Here is a 19,150-nt window from a genome sequence, read left to right as displayed (position 1 = left end):
CTGGCTCGCCGACATCTAGGGAAACTTACCATCTCACACATTTCTAAAAACTAGGCACCCTGGGGAGTCCAATGAGGTAGGGCTTGCGTGGATCCACCAACGTTTCCCTTCCCAGATTCCCTAGCAAACCTCAAATGTAGCTGGAAAAAAAGTATTTTCCACATATTTTTGTGTATAATCATTGTGGCGGCACAAATGTCCTACCCCACAGCAGTCTCCTTAATGTCCCTAGTAAAATGATACCTCAAGAAGGCAAATCTTTCAGAACACACAATCATTATGTTCCTGCCATTACTTTCCATAGATTACCACCCCATTTTGGAAGTATCCTAATCCCTCAATGTTGCCCAACATTGTTGTCTATGCTCTTTGAAATACTGATGCTGTTGACACAAACCCAAATGGCATCCTTCTAAACTTGTCTACTCCCACTGAACTAATGAAAGCAATGAGATCTAGTCAACTGTCAAGTATCCTAAACTGATGATATATAGAGCAAAGATCTAGAAAGGTAAACAGCCTTGCATATTTAGGGTCTCAATCATCTCTGTGATGTTGGGCAGTGGGAAGTTGCCACACACTTCTGCTTTAATTTATTCCCTGAGATCCACACAAAGTCAAATGCCACTCTTGCGTTTCATAGCTAGTACTCAGGGAGCAAAATATTAAATAGCTTCCACTTGTGTGATATGTCCAGCCTTTATCAATTCTTTCTCAATATCTTCCTGTACACATAAAGGTAATCTCCTGACCTTATATGCAACAGGTATAGTTAATTGCACCAATGGAAGCTTATGTACATAAGATTACAAGAAACCCATTTTTTTACTGAAGACTTTTGGAAACTTCTTCACAAACTTCATAGATAGACACACCACCCTTCCAGCTACCACTAGTGCATCCCTTTTTGCTCACTTCATCAACCTTTACCACTTCAGTAACCAGATACACCACAAGTCTTTTTGAGGAGGCCAACTCCAGTTATTATCGACTGCAGTGACCCTTATACCTTTCCTACCTTTCACACATCTCTATACTCTATTGTGGATTGAAAAATCCTGCTCATCCGAAAAACGTGTCCACCATGCCATATCCATTCTAAGTAATTTGACATTTCCTCTAAACTTCTCTTTAAATACTACTTCAGAAATGATTGTCAAGTGAGAGACAGACTTAAATGGGAGACATCATTTACATATCATGCGATACAATTCATGCCATTACAACGCGGTCCTTACAATGACCGCCTTGGTACATTACAATCAATTGCAACGCAAGTCGCTACAATGACTTGCTGTAGGGGTAAGAAGGTGTTTGATTTAAAATCCAACAGCTTCCCTTCTCTTGTACAGAATGAAGTTGGAATAGTGAATTATACTATTCCAACATCGAGCACCCACTACAGCAAGTCGTTGTAACGAATTGCATTGTAATGGTATGCGATGTAACAACACGGTCATTGTAACGACCGCATTGTTGTGGCATGCGATATATCGCATGGGTTGTAACGTGTCATATTCAATTTAGACATCCACTCTAATTCCATATTTCCTCCAACTACTCTATGCAAATTGTTCCCTTCATTACCGTACTGCTTTTCTTCTTTCTTCTTCTTTTCTTCTGCAGCATTTCATATACTGCCACTTGTTGCAACAGTTATTGCACAACACTTTCCAAGCGAGACACTCTCTACTGTGTGTCATGTCCTACTTGTCTGCATCAAAAACACTGTTCCTTACTCTTAAGATCTCTGTCTGTACTCTTCTCCTCTTCTCTACCTCTACATTTCCCTCAAATCTTTCCCATCATTCCACATTAACTCATCAACACACAATATCATCTTCTCCACCCTTTTAGTGAGAAGCAGCATTTAGGAACAGACCCTGTCTGGAACCTCCAAGAGAGTCATCATACAAAAACATATATTTCAGTGTGAAACCCATATGTATCATAATTAGATATCAGAGTAGGACAAGAATGACTTGGACTTGTAATAATGTAAATTATCAGAAAGTAATCAGCCATTACCCACTACCTCACTGATGATTTGGAATCTTTTCTTCCAGAGGTTAAGTGTCTATAGATAGCCCATTCTGATAAAAAGTTCTAGAAGCTATGGATTGTGGAAATTGCTATATTTATATAATGATTATGCACATTATGGCAATAACCCTTAAACAGGAATGAACTGATTAATATTGAATATGAATGGGCTGACAAGCTTTCTTTCTTGTATTCAGCCACCTTGACTAGGTCATGCTACTTGAGCAGGAGAGCAGGTGGTGTAAAGAGTCAAATTGCAGACATTAGAAAAAAGTGCGGCCAATCTGATTGGCAGGGTACATACTGGTGCTTCTTTTCTACCTCTCCTCTTGCTTGAATGTTGCTTAAATGTTGATGAAAGATCGAGCAACAAGTAGAGTGGCACTGATAGAGCTATCTTAAAAGAAACAGCAGCACTTCGGTCCCTTGACTGACAACAATGTGCGTTTGCTTGGTTGTACCTAGGAGATTTTGCAGCCTAAGGTAGTTCCAGCAGGCACAAGCTAGCTCATTCACTAGACCAGGCTTGTCAGGTGCGAAACACAACATCTTAACCAATCTTTACACTACATCAAACAAAATAATCCATTCAGTCACAGCATTAGTCGAATAACAGTTACAGAGGAGACTTGTCTAGCACTCATTGGGGTAGACAGCATTGTGTACAACAGCCTCATTTAATTTCATAAGCTCACGTGCATTCAAATGCATCTTTTGCTGTTCTGATTCCTTCCACATAGACATCGAATCCCAGTTAATTGATTTGTTCTGTCACTTTGATTGACAGAGATTCAACAGCATGCTTTTTAGATTTTCCGGGTTAATGCTGATAACTATGCATTATAGCCAGCCAAGTCTCACAGCTCACTAGCGTATTTGTATTTTCTCCCTGGCTGTACATTGGACTATTTTCAAGCAGAAGAGACCACTTCACATTGTAGAAAATTTGAATCAATGTCCTAAAAATAAGTAAATTATTAAATAGTGAAAAATCCAACATATGGTGCCAGTTTCCACATACATATTAACAAATGGCTGAACCATACACAAATGTGCTTTATGTGCTGCATTGTAAAACCTCAAATACATGGTTGAATTTAATAATAATTCAAACAATGCTTACTGCCATGTTCTGAACTAGCTTAAGTGTTCTCATCTGACCCTCAGGCAGGCCAATGTTTCCATAGTTCTCTAGCTGGGATCAAAGCACCAACTGCTGAGGCTCAGTTGTCTGGCAGAAAGGGAGCCACTTTCTGTTTTGGTTTTTTAAGCTCCCCGGGCCATATTATTATGAAGGGCGATACATTATCGCCGCTTTTATCGGCAGCAAACTGCCAATATAGCGTCAATAATGGGCTTGATAATATGCCCTTGTGAATTCCCATAGAAGCCCAGGTTAACACCAAAACATGGGCTTCTATGGGAATTCACATGGGCATATTATTAATCCCATTATCGCCGTTTAGCGGCAGTTTCCTGTCAATAAAAGCGGCGATAATGTATCGCCCTTGCTTGATAATATGGCCCCACGTTTTCCAGTGACCTGGACACTTTATCTTTTGCACCATTGAACAACCAGTGTAAGACTTTCACAAAGGATTCTTTGTACTAGGGCAGGCCGTTGGGACACTGCTATGGCCATTTACCCAGTAATGGGGACTGCTGATTGGCAAGAAAGTTGCAGGCGATTGCAGTGTTGCTAGCAAAAGCAATGTGGCCTCTGGCAGGCTTTCTTGAAGCCTGAGCACTGGATCGGAAAGCGCCCAGATTAGTGATGGTGGTCGCCATTTTGTCTCCTGCCTCTCAATAGGCTTCCTTTCCTGACTGGGGTGGGCTGCTCTAGAAAAGAGGACCGCACCCTATCAGCAACTGATAGTCAACACGGTTCCAGAGACACAGCAGTAGTGGAGCAATCACGCTTTGCTGCAAATTGTTTTGGGGGTGAGCGCGTCATACTACATTTCTTGCCCAGATTCAACTCAGGGTATGCTCACAACAACCCTTATACATTCTGCTGGTATTGAACTAAGTGGAGCCTGATTCATTGTCTTGACCGAACTTGTAGTTTGATTTGGAGAAAAGAGATCAAGGCCCAGATTTACTAAAATTTTGAACTGTGCTTGTGTCACAAAAGTGATGCAGAAGGTTGAATATTGTTTTTGTTATTTGCTTTTGAGCGTAAGGTTGCCAAATAGAAAGCAAAGTACAGTGAAACACTGATTTGCATTACATAGCGTCTAGGCGGCGTTATATGGGTGGTACAAAGGCGTTCCCATGCAACCACCCCTGTTATTTGTATGCAAAACCCTATCTACTAACATTAGCAGACAGTGTTACCTGCCAAAAATTACTCAGCTTTGAAGCAGGCATAAAAAAGGTGCAAATGCTTTTATTTCACCTAACGTTTCCCACTTTGCATGGTGCTGCACTGTAGAGCACACATCTAATGTGGGAAACATTTCAAAGTAAGTCTTTCCTTTTTTTCTTGGGTTTTTGAAATCTGTGGTAAAATCCAGGGCCTGTCTTGATTGAATATTAACTGTCGACAGGGGTCGAGGTTGTTTTAGGTAGGGGCTGTGTAATCATGTTGCTAGATAATTAACTTACTGCTTACACATATTGATACATTAATTTTGTACTATTATCTATTAATTTTGTTTATAGAATGTGGTGAAATATGACCCATTTGTGACAAGATGTGATTTTATGTAATTACCATGTGAAGATAACTTTTATGGTTTTATATTTCTGAAACCGAGTAAAGGTGAATTGAATTGAATTGAATTGAATCTATGCATAGTATTTTGTACCGGAATGGTACCTTTACAATACAAAACCTATGCTAGGCTCACCCATGCACTCTTGCAATAAGGTGCAAAAAAGAGTGCATGGTGTTCGGCAGCTTAGTTTTGCGCCAGAACTCCCTCCTGCAAAGCATCACAGCATTTTTGGGTGCTTCCTTTGCTTAATTGGATCCCGTGATTTCAGGTTCTCGGCACCAGCACTTAATTCTTACCACCAGCGCTATGTAAGTCTGCCACATGGGGAAGCTGTCTGCAAAATTTGGGTATGAGCACAAAAGCTGTTTATTAATTTAATATACATTAACAATCACTAATACGCACCACTCAAGTCATTCTTATAGCTTTGGGGGCCTTGAATAGTATTAATTGTCACACTTGGAGGAGTGTGATGGTTAGTAGATGTATTGGTACTGAAGTTGGCAGCACTGGCAGGAGTAATGGATGGTGCAAGCTGCTGTGTGCTACTGACGAGGGCACTGCACTTTTTTGTTTTACAACTTAACCACTGGGTTCTGCTCTGTATTGTGTGTAAGTTTTGTAATTCTGGGCCTAAACCTTTAGCTAATGAATCTTAGAGAAGACTGTTCAGCAAGAGTCCATATGTCTTCTGGAGAGAGAGAGGGAGAGAAAAAAGGAGAGAGAGAAAGCATATAAGAGTGTTTGAGGAGAAGACCTTTTTGACATTTTACAAAGAGAATTATTCCTCAAAGCTTAGAAAAGCCATTTAAGGGTGGTTAACGAAGATCAGAATTCCCTTCTTTAAAAAAACACTCTCTTACCAAAAGAACAGAGCCAAGAGATGCCTATTGCTTAAAGAGTTGGGTTGACGACTATTAAAAATTGGGCTTTAAGTTGAGAAAAGTATAAGCTCCATTTAAATATTAAACACAATCCTTTTCATGGTGAACCTCTAAAGTCACTAAATAAACTTGTACTTAACCCTCTTTTAGCTTGATAACAAAAGCTGCCAGGCTTAACTTAGAGGCAATGTATTAAGAATGGGACACCTTCAAAAAGTTGCAGTCCCAAGTGCATATTATGCTTGGAAACTTGTCATGGCTTTCCAGGTTTATTACACTTTTTTTGTGAATGGCAAAAACTCCACCTGTACTTTTTAAAACATTTTTTGTGAACTGACCAGTCTACAACAAAACCATCAACCCAGGAACAGTGGAAAAATATGTTGATGCATGGGTGCTGTATTGAGAGATGTATTAGAATCATGTGGCAAAACTGATGCAGTGCCATATGAGACTGGTAGTGCAATCTAATGCCTTCATTGAGGCAGAGAAAAGGCTCTGCTAGATGTCTTTTTTTCATTTCAGTCTCTTCTCCCCCCGCACCCAAATCTCACCAGCCATATAGTCCGATTCTCGTGTTCAGTGGGAGGGGAAAGGTGCCATTTGAAAGGCTACTGTTGGACATCTAAGCTATCATGCCCTATGTGTGACACAGTAAGAATTCACATTACAAACTTCATGGTAATTTTAAGAAGGTGTACAATCAATCAATCAGAGGAATTGCAAGCGAGCTACTCACCCGTGAGGGTCTCAAGGCGCTGGGAGTCTGCAGATCTGTTCAGCCAAAGAGCCAGGTCTTGAGGGTGTTCAGGGAGAGGGCACGTCTGATGTCTGCCTGTAGCTCGTTCTAGGTCTTGGCTGCCTAGTGAGAGAAGGATTTTCTGCCTGCTCTGGATCTGTGGTTGCGCGGGGTTTCGGCCAGTACGAGGTTGGAAGATCAGAGTTTTTTTTAGGTATGTCGAAGTTGATTTGTCGTTGAGGTATTTGGGTCCTTTCTTGTGTAGGTATTTGTAGGCGTGAGTGAGGATTTTGAAGGTGACTCTTTTCTCCACAAGGAGCCAGTGGAGTCTTCATAGGTGTTGGCTGATGTGTTCATGCCAGGGGAGGATCGAGGACGAATCTGGCGGCGTTGTTTTGTATTGTCTGGAGTTTGCGGAGTAGGAACTTGTTGATGCAACTCTTCAATGGCAGTGTGTTAACATTTAAAGCACCATTGTTTATTTATTTTATAATATATGTGCGACTTTATACAGCACTAACCAGACCCAATGGTGTAATTTTGGTTTACAAGAGGACAGCAATTTTACATACGCGATTACAAAGAGGAACAACTGTTCAAAAGCTCTATTTATGAGTTGCCAGGCAAATGTTACTGTTACCAACCCCATCGTAATTAAGAGAACACTTGTAGTGAGGGCCTTAGAGTACTAACAAGATGTGGTAATAGACCTTGGTAATAGAGTGATATACAATACTATTACTATTTACAGAGGATTTTATATTTTTATCACAACAATAGAAACTGACAGAGACTGAGGACACGTCTCAGAACCCCCCAAAACTCATACATTTGTAGGCATTCAGAAACTGATATCCAACACGCTACCATCCTGCAAATCATTGGAGATTTATTCCATCCAAGGGCTGGAGTCACTCCCCTCTCTGGATCTCTCCCAGCTTTAGCAGGGGTGTAGGGCAAGGGGTTTCCCAATGGGGATAATTGTTTTTCCTTCCGAGAAAAAAGAAGGAAAATTGACTTTGACCCTTTCTGTGCCAAGGACATAATGCTTACGCCCTCCTCCATGGTAGCCTTTTGGGTAGGAGGTAACCGTTCCGTCCTCAGCCCATGTCCATGAAATCCCTCTGCAGTTTACAGCAGAGGAATTTCTTTTTTTTCAGCCTCAGAAGCAGGGGAAGAGCTTCCTCTGCCTCTGAGGCATTTCTTTTGTGTAATGATGCTCAGCGTCCATGACACACTGACATCATTACATTGAAAGTGAAAGGAGCTGATTCGCTCATTGGAAAAAAGGGTCTGTATTCAGTGGCAAAATGTGCAGCATCCAGGCTGCATTTTGGGCTGTTTCCTTTCTTGGGCACCAGGTCTACCCACACAAGTGAGCCACCATTTGTATCGGGAGACTTGGAGGAATGCTTGCAGAAAGGAATTTTGTGGCTCCCTGCAGATTCCAGAAATTTCCATCACAGAAATGTGAGAAAAATTTATTTTTATGGTCTAAGTATGAGCTTTGCAAGGGATTCTAGGTGATGAAACTTGGTGAGAGCCATGCAAGTCAGCCTACCATGGATAGCCATGGCTCGTCTAGGTTTCCCAATGTGGTGGTTGAGCTAGCATCCAAAATCTATCCGAACAAAAATGGTAGAACAAGTGCTATTACCAATTGTCCGGGCCCAGTGCGAATTTTCCCACGTGGCCGGGTGCAGGACCCCTGGGTGGGTGCATCCACCTCTGCTCCATCCTCTGGCCTGCTGCATTGCCAATGTCCAGGGTTGGGGGTCCTGAATCCAGGGTCCTGGGTCTTCAGTCTTGGGGGCCTTGGAACTGAGGCCTGGGTCCAGGGGCCTGGGATTGGGTGCCAGGTCACAGGTCTCAAGTCCTGGGTCCTGGTGCCTGGATCCTGGGTCCTGAGTCCTTGGACCCGGGCATGGGGCTAAGGTCAAGGATCCTGGGGCCCAGGACCTCAGTCCTGGTGTCTGAGTCCTGGGGCCTGGGTCCTGAGACCTTGGGGGCCAAGGGTTCTGGGGCTTGCCACCTGGGCCTTTGTCCTGGGCCTTTTGGTCTCCCGCTTTGCCTGCCCATTAAGATGCCTGTTGGCCTTGTATCTTAACTCTTGTATCTTATCTCTTGCAGCCCTGTGCCTGAGTGGCATGGTCCCTCGAGCCTGGGCATCTGTTTGCATGCCTTGCTTTCCAATAGGGCAAACAGATGGCTGGGCTGCCCTGGAATTCCTGATGAGGGCTCATTTGCTTCCTCAAGCCCAGCCAGGGCTCCAGGAGGTGGGGTGCATTCACTCCTTCTGTCTCCTCTGCCACCCGATTACAGTAAAAGGGGAGTTGACTTCCTCCAGGTTACTAGGTACCCTGGCTCACCCTTGTGGTCTGGTAGATCTCAGTCAGTGATCCGATGGCCCAGGTATGGGGCCCCAGCAGGCCCTGGGGTGGGGGCACCCATACTGATCTTGTCCTCAGGCCTGCCATGTGGCCTGGGGCCCAGGGCCTGGGTGGCAGGGCTTGGTCCTGGGAACTGGGTCACTGGGCCCGGCCTCTGGGTCCTAGTCCTGGTGCCTGAGTCATGGGTCCTGGGCCCTGAGCCATAGGTCCTGGAGCCTGGGTTGTGGGTCCAGGGTCCTTGGGCATGAGTCCTGGAGCCTGAGTTGTGGGTCCTGGGTCATTTGGCATGCATCCTCAGTCCTTGGTCCTAAGTCATGAGGCCTGGTACCTAGGACCTGGGCCTGGGTCCTGGGTCCTGGGTCCTGGGCCATGGGTCCTAGAGCCTGGGTTGTGGGTCCTGGTTACTTGGGCATGGGTCCTGAGTTGTTGATACTGGGGCATGGGTCCTGGGACCTGGGTCCTTGGGGTTGGGTCCTGGGGCCTGGGTCCTGGGGCCCGGGTAAGTCCTGGTCCTGAGTCCTGGGTCCTGGGTCCTGGGTCCTGAGTCCTGGTTCCTAGTGCCTGGGTCATGGGTTCTTGGGCCTGGAGCCTGAGGACTGGGTCCTGGGTCCTGAGTACTGGGCCTGGGGACTGTGTTCTGGGGCCTGGGTCATGGGCCTGGGCCTGGGCCCGGGACCTGAGTTCTACTGCCTGAGGTCTGGGTCCTGGGTCCTGGAGCCCGGGTCATGGTAAATCTAAGTCAGTGATCCGATGGCCCAGGTACGGGGCCCCAGCAGGCCCTGGAGTGGGGCCCCCATCCTGATCTTGACCTCAGGCCTGCCATGTGGCCTGGGGCCCGGGGCCTGGGTGGCATGGCTTGGGTCCTGGGAACTGGGTCACTAGGCCTGGCCTCTGGGTCCTAGTCCAGGCACTTGAGTCTTGGGTCCTGGGTCCTGAGCCATGGGTCCTGGATCCTGGGTTGTGGGTCCTGGGTCCTTGGGCATGAGTACTCAGTCCTTGGTCCTGGGTCCTGAGGCCTGGGACCTGGGACCTAGGCCTGGAATCTGGGGCCCAGGTCCTGGGCCATGGGACCTAGAGCCTGGGTTGTGGGTCCTGGGTACTTCGGCATGGGTCCTGATTCTTGGTACTGTGGCATGGGTCCAGGGACCTGGGTCCTTGGGGCTGGGTCCTGGGGCATGGGTCCTGGGGCCCAGGTTGGGTCCTGGTCCTGAGTCCTGAGTCCTAGGTCCTGGGTCCTGAGTCCTGGTTCCTGGTTCCTGGTTCCTAGTGCCTGGGTCATGGGTTCTTGGGCCTGGAGCCTGAGGTCTGGGGCCTGGGTCCATGGTAGATCTCAGTCAGTGATCCGATGGCCCAGGTATGGGGCCCCAGCAGGCCCAGGAGAGGGGGCCCTCATCCTGTCTTGTCCTCAGGCCTGCCATTTGGCCTGGGGCCCAGGCCTGGGTGGCAGGGCTTGGGTCCTGCGAACTGGGTCATTAGGCCTGGCCTCTGGGTCCTAGTCCTGGCGCCTGAGTCTTGGGTCCTGAGCCATGGGTCCTAGGGCCTGGGTTGTGGGTCCGGGGTCCTTGGGTATGAGTCCTGGAGCCCGAGATGTGGGTCCTGGGTGCTTGGGCATGAGTCCTTGAGCCTGAGTTGTGGGTCCTGGGTCCTTGGACATGAATCCTCAGTCCTTGGTCCTGGGTCCTGAGGCCTGGGGCCTGGGTCCTGGGGCCCAGGTCCTGGGCCATGGGTCCTAGAGCCTGGGTTGCGGGTCCTGGGTACTTAGGCATGGGTCCTGAGTTCTTGGTACTGGGGCATGGGTCCTGGGACCTGGGTTCTTGGGGCGGGGTCCTGGGGCCTGGGTCCTGTTGCCTGGGTCGGGTCCTGGTCCTGAGTCCAGGGTCCTGAGTCCTGATTCCTGGTTCCTAGTGCCTGGGTCATGGGTTCTTGGGCCTGGAGCCCGAGGACTGGGTCCTGGGTCCTGAGTTCTGGGCCTGGGGACTGGGGACTGGGTTCTGGGGCCTGGGTCATGGGCCTGGGCCTGTGCCCGGGCCCTGGGTTCTACTGCCTGAGGCCTGGGGCCTGGGTCCTGGGGCCTGGTTCCTGGGCCATCTGGTCCCCTGCTTTGCATTCTCATTAAGGTGCCCACTGGCGCGGGGCTTAGCTCAGTCAGGGTCCCTCTCTTAGCCCTTTGCCTTAGGCCCAACAGGGGCTCGGGGCACCCGGCCCCCTGAGCTTGGCCATCTGGTTACTTGCCATGCTTTCCAATGGGAGCACTCATTTACTTCCTCGAGCCCAGCCAGGGGTCCAGGAGGTTGGGTGCTTGTGTGCATTTGGTCCCCTCTGTCTCTCTGTGCACACAGATTACAAAAAAGGGGGTAGCCCTCCTCTGTATTACTAGGGACAGGGTACCCTGGACCCCCTTGTGGTCAGGTGGTTTTCAGTCAGTGACCAGATGGCCCACATCCGGGGCACCTGTGGGCCCTGGGTTTGGGGGCCCTCATCCTGGGCACCATACTCTGGCCTGCTGCATGACAGAGCATACAAGATGGCATCCTGTGGGCCCGGAAAGGCCTTCCCTGCGTGGTCGGTTCCAGGAGCTAAGACTCTGGGGTGACCAGATGGCAGGCTGCCCAGGAAGTCCTGTTGAAGGTTAATTTTCTCCCTACAAGAAAGGGTGGTAGCCTTCCTCTGGCTTACTGGAGACAGGGTACTCTGGATCTCCTTGTGATCTGGCGGTTCCCAACCGGGTGCTGCCCAGGCTGGTGTCTACCTCCAATCCCTGCCTAATGGGCCTTTCCCGCGAGCCTGCCTTTCCCCGAGAGCGGGTAGGGACATGAATCTGACATTCCAATGCAGGGCCCGGGCAGGATCCAGCCAGCACTGTATTTGGTATGCTTGGTTCATTTTGGGATGAAGTACTTGGCCACCCTCAGTTGTAGTTTCAAGCAAAGGGCTTCCACTCTGCCAGGGACCATCTGACTCGAGGGCCTGTCATTTGTGGGCGCCCTATCCAGTAGACCGAAAGCCGAACAGCCTTGGCAAGGTGTGCCTTCCCAGAGGTCTGACCAGAGTGGAAGGGGGATGGAAAGCGCCAGGTCCCGGATGCTGCCTGGCAGTCTTGGTGACCTGTGGCACGCCATTGGCCTCCTCCACCTACCACATTTCTACAGCAGCTAGGACAACTGTTCTGTGGGCTGTCCTTAGCCGCCCAGGCCAGCACACTCGTGTCTAACTCACGCTGCACCTCGGCCTGCCTCTCCCTTCTGTAGAGATGGTGGGCCTGCTGGTGTCTGTACGACCACACCTGTGACCCCATCAAACCCCCCCCCAAATGGGTGCAGTTCCCCAGCAAGCTCCAGAGGTGTGCGAAGGTTGGCCTGGGATGGGCACATGGCTCCTGACAATCTGTCAAGGTGGTGTGTCTACCTGGTTGATCCTGCCAGTAGCATATGCTTGTCTCAAAGATTAAGCCATGCTTGTGTAAGTACACGCAGCCAGTACAGTGGAACTGTGAAATGCTCAATGAATCAGTTATGTTCTTTGATCGTTTCATCTGTTACTTGGATAACTGTGATATTTCAAGACATAATACATGTTGATGAGTGCTAACCTCCCAGGATATGTACATTTATCAGACCAAGACCAATCTGGGCTCCCCCTGCTGCTTTGGTAACTCTAGATAACTTCAGGCCGATCGCACCTCCCTGTGATGGTGATGATGCATTCGGATGTCTGCCTTATAAACTTTTGATGCTACTTTCTGTACCTATAATGACCACGGATAACAGGGAATCCGGGTTCAGTTACAGCGAGGGAGCCTGAGAAATGGCTGCCACATCCAAGGAAGGCAGCAGGTGCGCAAATTACCCCATCTCGACTCGGGGAGGCAGTGATGAAAAATAACAAAGAGAACTCTTTTGAGGCCCTGTAATTGAAATGAGTACACTTTAAATTCTTAAATGAGAATCTATTGGAGGGCAAGTCTTGTGGTACAAAAGAGGGGTGGTGATGGACGGAGCATCTGAACCAATCAAACATTCACACCCAGTCAACAGATCTGGGTTTAATCCATCACCGTTCTTTAGCCCACTCTGCCACCCCAGTAAAGACATGGCCATATGCAAATAAGTCTGATCCTGTGCCTCATGGGAACAGTCCAGCCCGAACTGCCAAGCCATGCCTTCCCTGGACCAGAAACAAGCTTCCGAGGACCGGTTTCGGCATTTCAGCCGTTTTCAGCCCGGCTTGCTTGAATCCAGTGGCAAAGTGAGCAAGGGACTCACGTCTGAGCATACCCTGCCAACTTATGGCAAACAAAGCGGTACAAAAGGGGGTGGTGATGGACGGAGCATCTGAACCAATCAAACACTCACACCCAGTCAACAGATCAGGGTTTAATCCATCACCGTTCTTTAGCCCACTCTGCCACCCCAGTTCAGACATGGCCGTATGCAAATCAGTCTGACCCTGTGCCTCAAGGGAACAGTCCAGCCCGAACTGCCAATCCATGCCTTCCCTGGACCGGAAACAAGCTTCCGAGGACCGGTTTCTGGCATTTCAGCCGTCTTCAGCCTAGCTTGCTTGCATCCAGTGGCAAAGTGAGCAAGGGACTCACGTCTGAGCATACCCTGCCAACTTATGGCGAACAAAGCGGTACAAAAGGGGGTGGTGATGGACGGAGCATCTGAACCAATCAAACACTCACACCCAGTCAACAGATCAGGGTTTAATCCATCACCGTTCTTTAGCCCACTCTGCCACCCCAGTTCAGACATGGCCGTATGCAAATCAGTCTGACCCTGTGCCTCAAGGGAACAGTCCAGCCCGAACTGCCAAGCCATGCCTACCCTGGACCGGAAACAAGCTTCCGAGGTCGGGTTTCTGGCATTTCAGCAGTCTTTAGCCCGGCTTGCTTGAATCCAGTGGCAAAGTGAGCAAGAGACTCACGTCTGAGCATACCCTGCCAACTTATGCCGAACAAAGCGGCCAATCTTGTGCCAGCAGCCATGGTAATTCCAGCCCCAATTGCTTATATTAATGTTGCTGCGGTTAAAAAGCTTGTAGTTGGATCTTGGGATCGAGCAGGCGGTCTTCCTTGAGGTGAGCTATCACCTGTCCCAGCCCCTGCCGCTTGATGTCCCCTTTATAGTCTTGACAGAGTGTCCTGGGGGTCCAAAGCATTTGCATTGAAAACATTAGGGTGTTCAAAGCAGGCAGGTCGCCTGAATACTTCAGCTAGGAATAATAGAATAGGACTCTGGTTCTATTTTGTTAGTTTTCGGAACTGATGCCATGATTAAGAGAGGCGGCCCGGGGCATTAATATTGTGCCGTGAGAGGTAACATTTTTGGACAGGCGCAAGATGAACCAAAACAAAAAAAAATGCCGAGAAAATTTTCATTCATCAATGACGATAGTTGGAGGTTCGAAGACGATCAGATACCAATGTAGTTCAGACCATCAATAATGCCGACTTGCGATCAGCAGCATTATTACCATGACCCGCTGAGCGGCTTCCCGGGAAATCAAAAGTCTTTGGGTCGGGGGGGGGGGGAGTATGGTTGCTAAGCTGAAATTTAAAGGAATTGAAGGAAGGACACCACCAGGAGTAGGGCATGCAGCTTAATTTGACTCAACAAGGAAACCTCACCCAGACACAGAAAGGATTGACAGGTTGATAGCTCTATTCTCGATTCTGTGGGTGGAAGTGCATAGATGTTCTTAGTTGGTAGAGTAATGTGTCTGATTATTTCCAATAACGAGTGAGACTCCTCATGCCAACTAGTTACACAAACCCCAACAGTCAGCGTCCAACTTGTTAGAGGGACAAGCGGCATTCACTCACACATGATTGAGCAATAACAGGTCTGTGATGCCCTTAGATGTCAGTGGCTGCACACACACTACACTGAACGGATCAGCGCATGTCTAACCTTCGCCATCATGTGCGGGTAAGGTGCTGAACCTCAATCGTAATAGGGAGTGGGGATTGCAATTATTTCCCATGAACGAGGCATCCCCAGTACGTGCGGGTATAAGCTTGAATTGATTAATTCCCAGCCATTTGTACACACTGCATATCACTACTAGCGATTGGATGGTATAGTGACGTCCTCGGATCGGCCCTACCGGGGTCAGCAATGGCACTGGTGGAGTGCCAAGAAGACGATGAAACTTGACTATCTAGAGGAAGTAAAAGTCATAATAAGGTTTCCGTAGGTGACCCTGTGGAAGGATCATTAACGGGGGAGCGGCCCAAGTTCAAAACCATATCCTGCCTCCAAAATGGAACATCCACCTGTAGGCACAGGGCTCAGTCCTTCCCTGGCTGGTGGAGCAGGCTGTGGTCGCTGGGGTGCTTGGGCCAGGACGGGCCTCGGGTTGGGCTCCTCCACCCAGGGAGGGCTTGACTGATGTACCCATGAGGTACTGGGAGATGGGGGGTAGGTGCTCCCCCAATCCCTGCTCAGGAGCAGCACGCATGGTAAGCCATCCTAAGAGGGAAACCACGCTCACCCAGCACAAAACCGAATCGCAGTCACTCCCTGGCCTGTGACCACCCTTGAAGGCCTGGATGAGAAGGAGCAGGGAACAACAGTTCCTCTCGGTGGGTGCCTGATTGAGGGGGAACCTTGTGGCTCTTCCCTTCCAGTGCCTCTGACTGGGACAAGGGGTGCACCAACCCCAGCCCACCGGCATGGCTCGGGCCACTGCCTAAGCCGAGGATGATTCTGGTGGTGGATTGCTGATGTGCATGTGGGGATACCATCCCTCACTGCCAGCTACCTGGTTTGTCCTGGTCCCTTGTGACTGGGCTAAGGGTTTGCTATGGGAGCTCTTGAAACCTGCGGGGAAGAGGGGGCTTCCAGCAGAGCACCTTGCAACCCTAATCTGCGGGTGCCTGCATACCCCCTCCACCACACCTGGGGGTGGGTCCCTCTGCCAATAGTCCAGTAAGAGGGATGCTGAGGGGAAATGAGGGCATGTGGGAGGCTTCCACGACCATATGCCAAATGGCATGGGGTCTCTCCCTCCTCTCCCGGCACCGCTGGGTGCAGGGATGTTGATACTGTCCCTTGCAGGGTGACCAGATGGCTGGACCGGTATCCCCCTACTCCTGCACAAGTCGCTGGGAGGCAAGCAGCCCTGGAAAAGAGACTCCTGAGCACTGGCCTCAGAGTTCATGTCACTCTTGTCGGCATCAGACTGCCGTGTGGTTGGTTCATGGATCTGGTCATTCCAGGCCATCTGGTAACTAGGTCGTCCTGGGCCATGAGCGATCAGATGGCCAGGTGAGTTGGGTGACTAGATGGCTGGCCGCCTAACCTGCTGAGCTAACTCCAACTTTTGTCTTCCCCGGGGTTCTGTAAACCCCCACTTTGTGGGGGCCTAATAGTTGAGGAAAATGGGCTCACGAGGCAGGCCCTTGGGGAGAGAATGTGGCCTGGGCTTAACCCTCCTTGGCTCACCGGGCTCCAGGAAGGTGGAAGGCATCCACCCAAGTCAGCACCCTGAGCCCACAGTATTGAGGTGAGTCACTAACCAATGCAGGGTGGCTGCAGACTGGGGAGGACTCTCCTGCTCCCCCACTGAGTTTGAGGTAAAGAGCGGAGACCAGCCCTGCATGAAGGCCCAGCAAGAACACGGGAGAGCTCCAAGAAGCCCTCAACAGATGCCTCGGCCCAGTCTCGAGTAGCAACAACTGTTGATGTCCCTCGCCACCCAAGAGATACCATCAGCAGGCCCGGCACAAGGCCTACAGTTCTCCTAACAACAAGCTGGGCCTGGCAAAGGGGAAGCAGCAACCCTGGGAAGCCCTCTCCCCCTTCTCCGGCAGGGAGAGAGGCCATGTTTGTGCCATTTGTCAGAGCTCCAGCGGGGCCGGGGTCCATGCTGCAGGCCTCTATACCATCAAGCACTCTGCAGGGAGAAATTGGCTCCACAATAACATACTGCCCGGGGAAGGTCAAAATGGGATTCTGCTCGATCGGACATAGTTGAGCCTATTTGGCGGCTCTGGGTTGCTTGGTTATAAACACCTGACTGAGGCCCTGATCAGGGCTTCCAAGTCACAGAGTGGACAGGACGGGGCTCTGCAGGGTCACAGAGCTGGCAGGCCTGGGTCTGTGAGCCCAACAAGACTCTGGTTTCCTTCACCAGCCCGTGGTGTCATAAAGAGGATGCTACCCCTGCATGTCTGGGTTCAGAGGTTCTGAACGAGGCCCCGGGTCCCCAGTCCCGGGGGTCTAATGGAGGCTTCCACCGCTTGGCTGGTTCGGAAGCACGGAATGGGGCCTGTAAAGGGCTCCTGTCGGTTTTGAGGTGGTAGCACCCATCATGAGACCCCTCCATATGGCCTGTTGCATGTCCAAGATCCCGGGATGGCGTCATGTGGGACTTGGGGTGGGCACTCCTGTCCTGGGTCTGTCCTCCACAGGCCTCGAAAATCATAAACACATTTCTAGACCTGCTGGTTGAGGAACTTAAATAAACTCACAATCTTGTGCCCATTTCAGAAATACATAGGTTTTCTTGTTACCTATTTTTCTCTTTTTATATTTTACCAAATGAATTGCTGTAAACCTGCCACACAATGAAAAATCAGTGCAGGGTGTAGCCCAGTTATTGAGTCTGGGTTCCTCTGCTTCTTGGAGAACCTACAATCCCTATATATCCCCGCAACCAGAAGGGTCCACCAGACGTTAACAGTATTCTGCTTTAAAAAATATGCCATAGCTAGACAAACTTACAGATAAAAATGTAGTATTAAAGGGCTGTTTTTATTGAACTTAATGTCAATATAATTCTGTTTCAACTGTTAGTAATAATAATACTTTATCTGGTTATCGCAAACCATCAAGGTATACACACATAATAAAAAACACAATGAAAGTCAAAAATAGAAGCTACATATTTGCAATAACAATTCATGTGGACCTCATCCTAGCCCAAAAAGTATATGTAAGAATAATAGTTCTATCTTAGTCTATAATATAATCTATACGAGACCCAGTCATCAATTTCATACCAGGGTAGCACATAAACAGCAGCATCCTAGGATTTTTTAAATCAACAGTTTGGCAGAGACAGTACAAGGTAGATCAGCGCAAATGACTCCAAACAAGAGACAGTGCAATTTACAACCAGCAATCATGTGCAAAGAGCAACAAGTTTACAGTTACAGTTTCCCACAGAAATCTCACCATTTAAAATATATGAATGCAACCTAAAAAGTCTAAAAAAATGTAAACAAATTACCATGGGGAGTGTTACTGTTACTTTTTATGAGAAAACCTTGAAGGATCTGCACATATGACTCCTTGCTGAATTCAGAATTTTGTCTAATTGTATAGTTTTTCGGGATCCACCATGGGTCTCAAACCCAATTCTACTACTGACTGCAAGGAGGTTGAACCACAAAAATGAGGACAAATGGACTATGTCCCAGTTCGCTGGGGCAGCTGCGCGCTATATAATTTTTTATAACATTACATAACATAACAAATGCCAAAATTATGTTGAAAAGTTTAATCACCACAAGCCTTTTGTTGATGCCATTTGCAATTTAAAAACAGATGCTTTCATCTGCAGCACTTGTTTCCCACAAAAAACCCAAATGTAGCTTTATTTTGGCTAATTTGGCATGGATAACTTACGTGGATAAAAGGTTTGGAGGCCTAAAAACGAAATAACCTGAACAGCCCCAAAAAAGGGCTTAGCTCAGAGTGGCGAACAGGCAGGCAGCGAAGGGGTTAATGCATCTGACTGCTATTTTCCAATGTGAATAATTATACGTTGCAGACAAGTCCACACAAGGGAATAGGCAGACTTCAAAAAGTTGCAGTGACAAGTGCAATATTATGCTTGGAAACTTGGCATGGCATTCCAGGTTTATTACACTTTTTGTGAATCGTAAAATATGTAAAGATACGCAAAACTCCACCAGTATTTTTTAAGTTTTTTAATCAATTGACCAGTCTTCAATAAAACCGATCAAACCATGAACAGTAGAAAAATATGTTGCTGCATGGGTGTGATTTAGTGATTCATTGATGTATTGTGAAGTAGAAGAAAGTTAAAACACGAAGTGAACATGGGACGGGGTAGAAGATTTTGTTATATTCTGAATTTGAATAATGGGCTACATATATCAGTAATGGTAAATTAACATGGAGGTGTGGTTAAAGCTGTGTTTTAGTTTCTTTTGAGTGCTTCCAAAGAGGCAATAATGCGTATTGTCAGGAAATTTGGGTTTCTGGTTCTGTGGGTACTTCTAGAGAACATTTGAAAGATGATTCTTTGTTTACTGAACATAGATGGTTCTAGGAGCATAGGGTGAATTTCAGGTGCCGCTCCTCCGATGAAACGGAAGCGCTTCGCCCCCCATTAAATCCC

General features: G+C 48.3%; 1 pseudogene; it reads left to right on the top strand.

Annotated features, from left to right (window-relative positions):
• The first annotated feature begins 12,178 nt into the window (after positions 1–12,178).
• LOC147690038 (18S ribosomal RNA) lies at positions 12,179–14,997 on the top strand (annotated as a pseudogene).
• Positions 14,998–19,150: the final 4,153 nt, after the last annotated feature.

The sequence above is a fragment of the Lissotriton vulgaris genome, chromosome 9 (assembly GCF_964263255.1).
Source record: "Lissotriton vulgaris chromosome 9, aLisVul1.2, whole genome shotgun sequence".
NCBI lineage: Eukaryota > Metazoa > Chordata > Amphibia > Caudata > Salamandridae > Lissotriton > Lissotriton vulgaris.
This window is presented reverse-complemented; position numbering and strand designations above follow the sequence as displayed.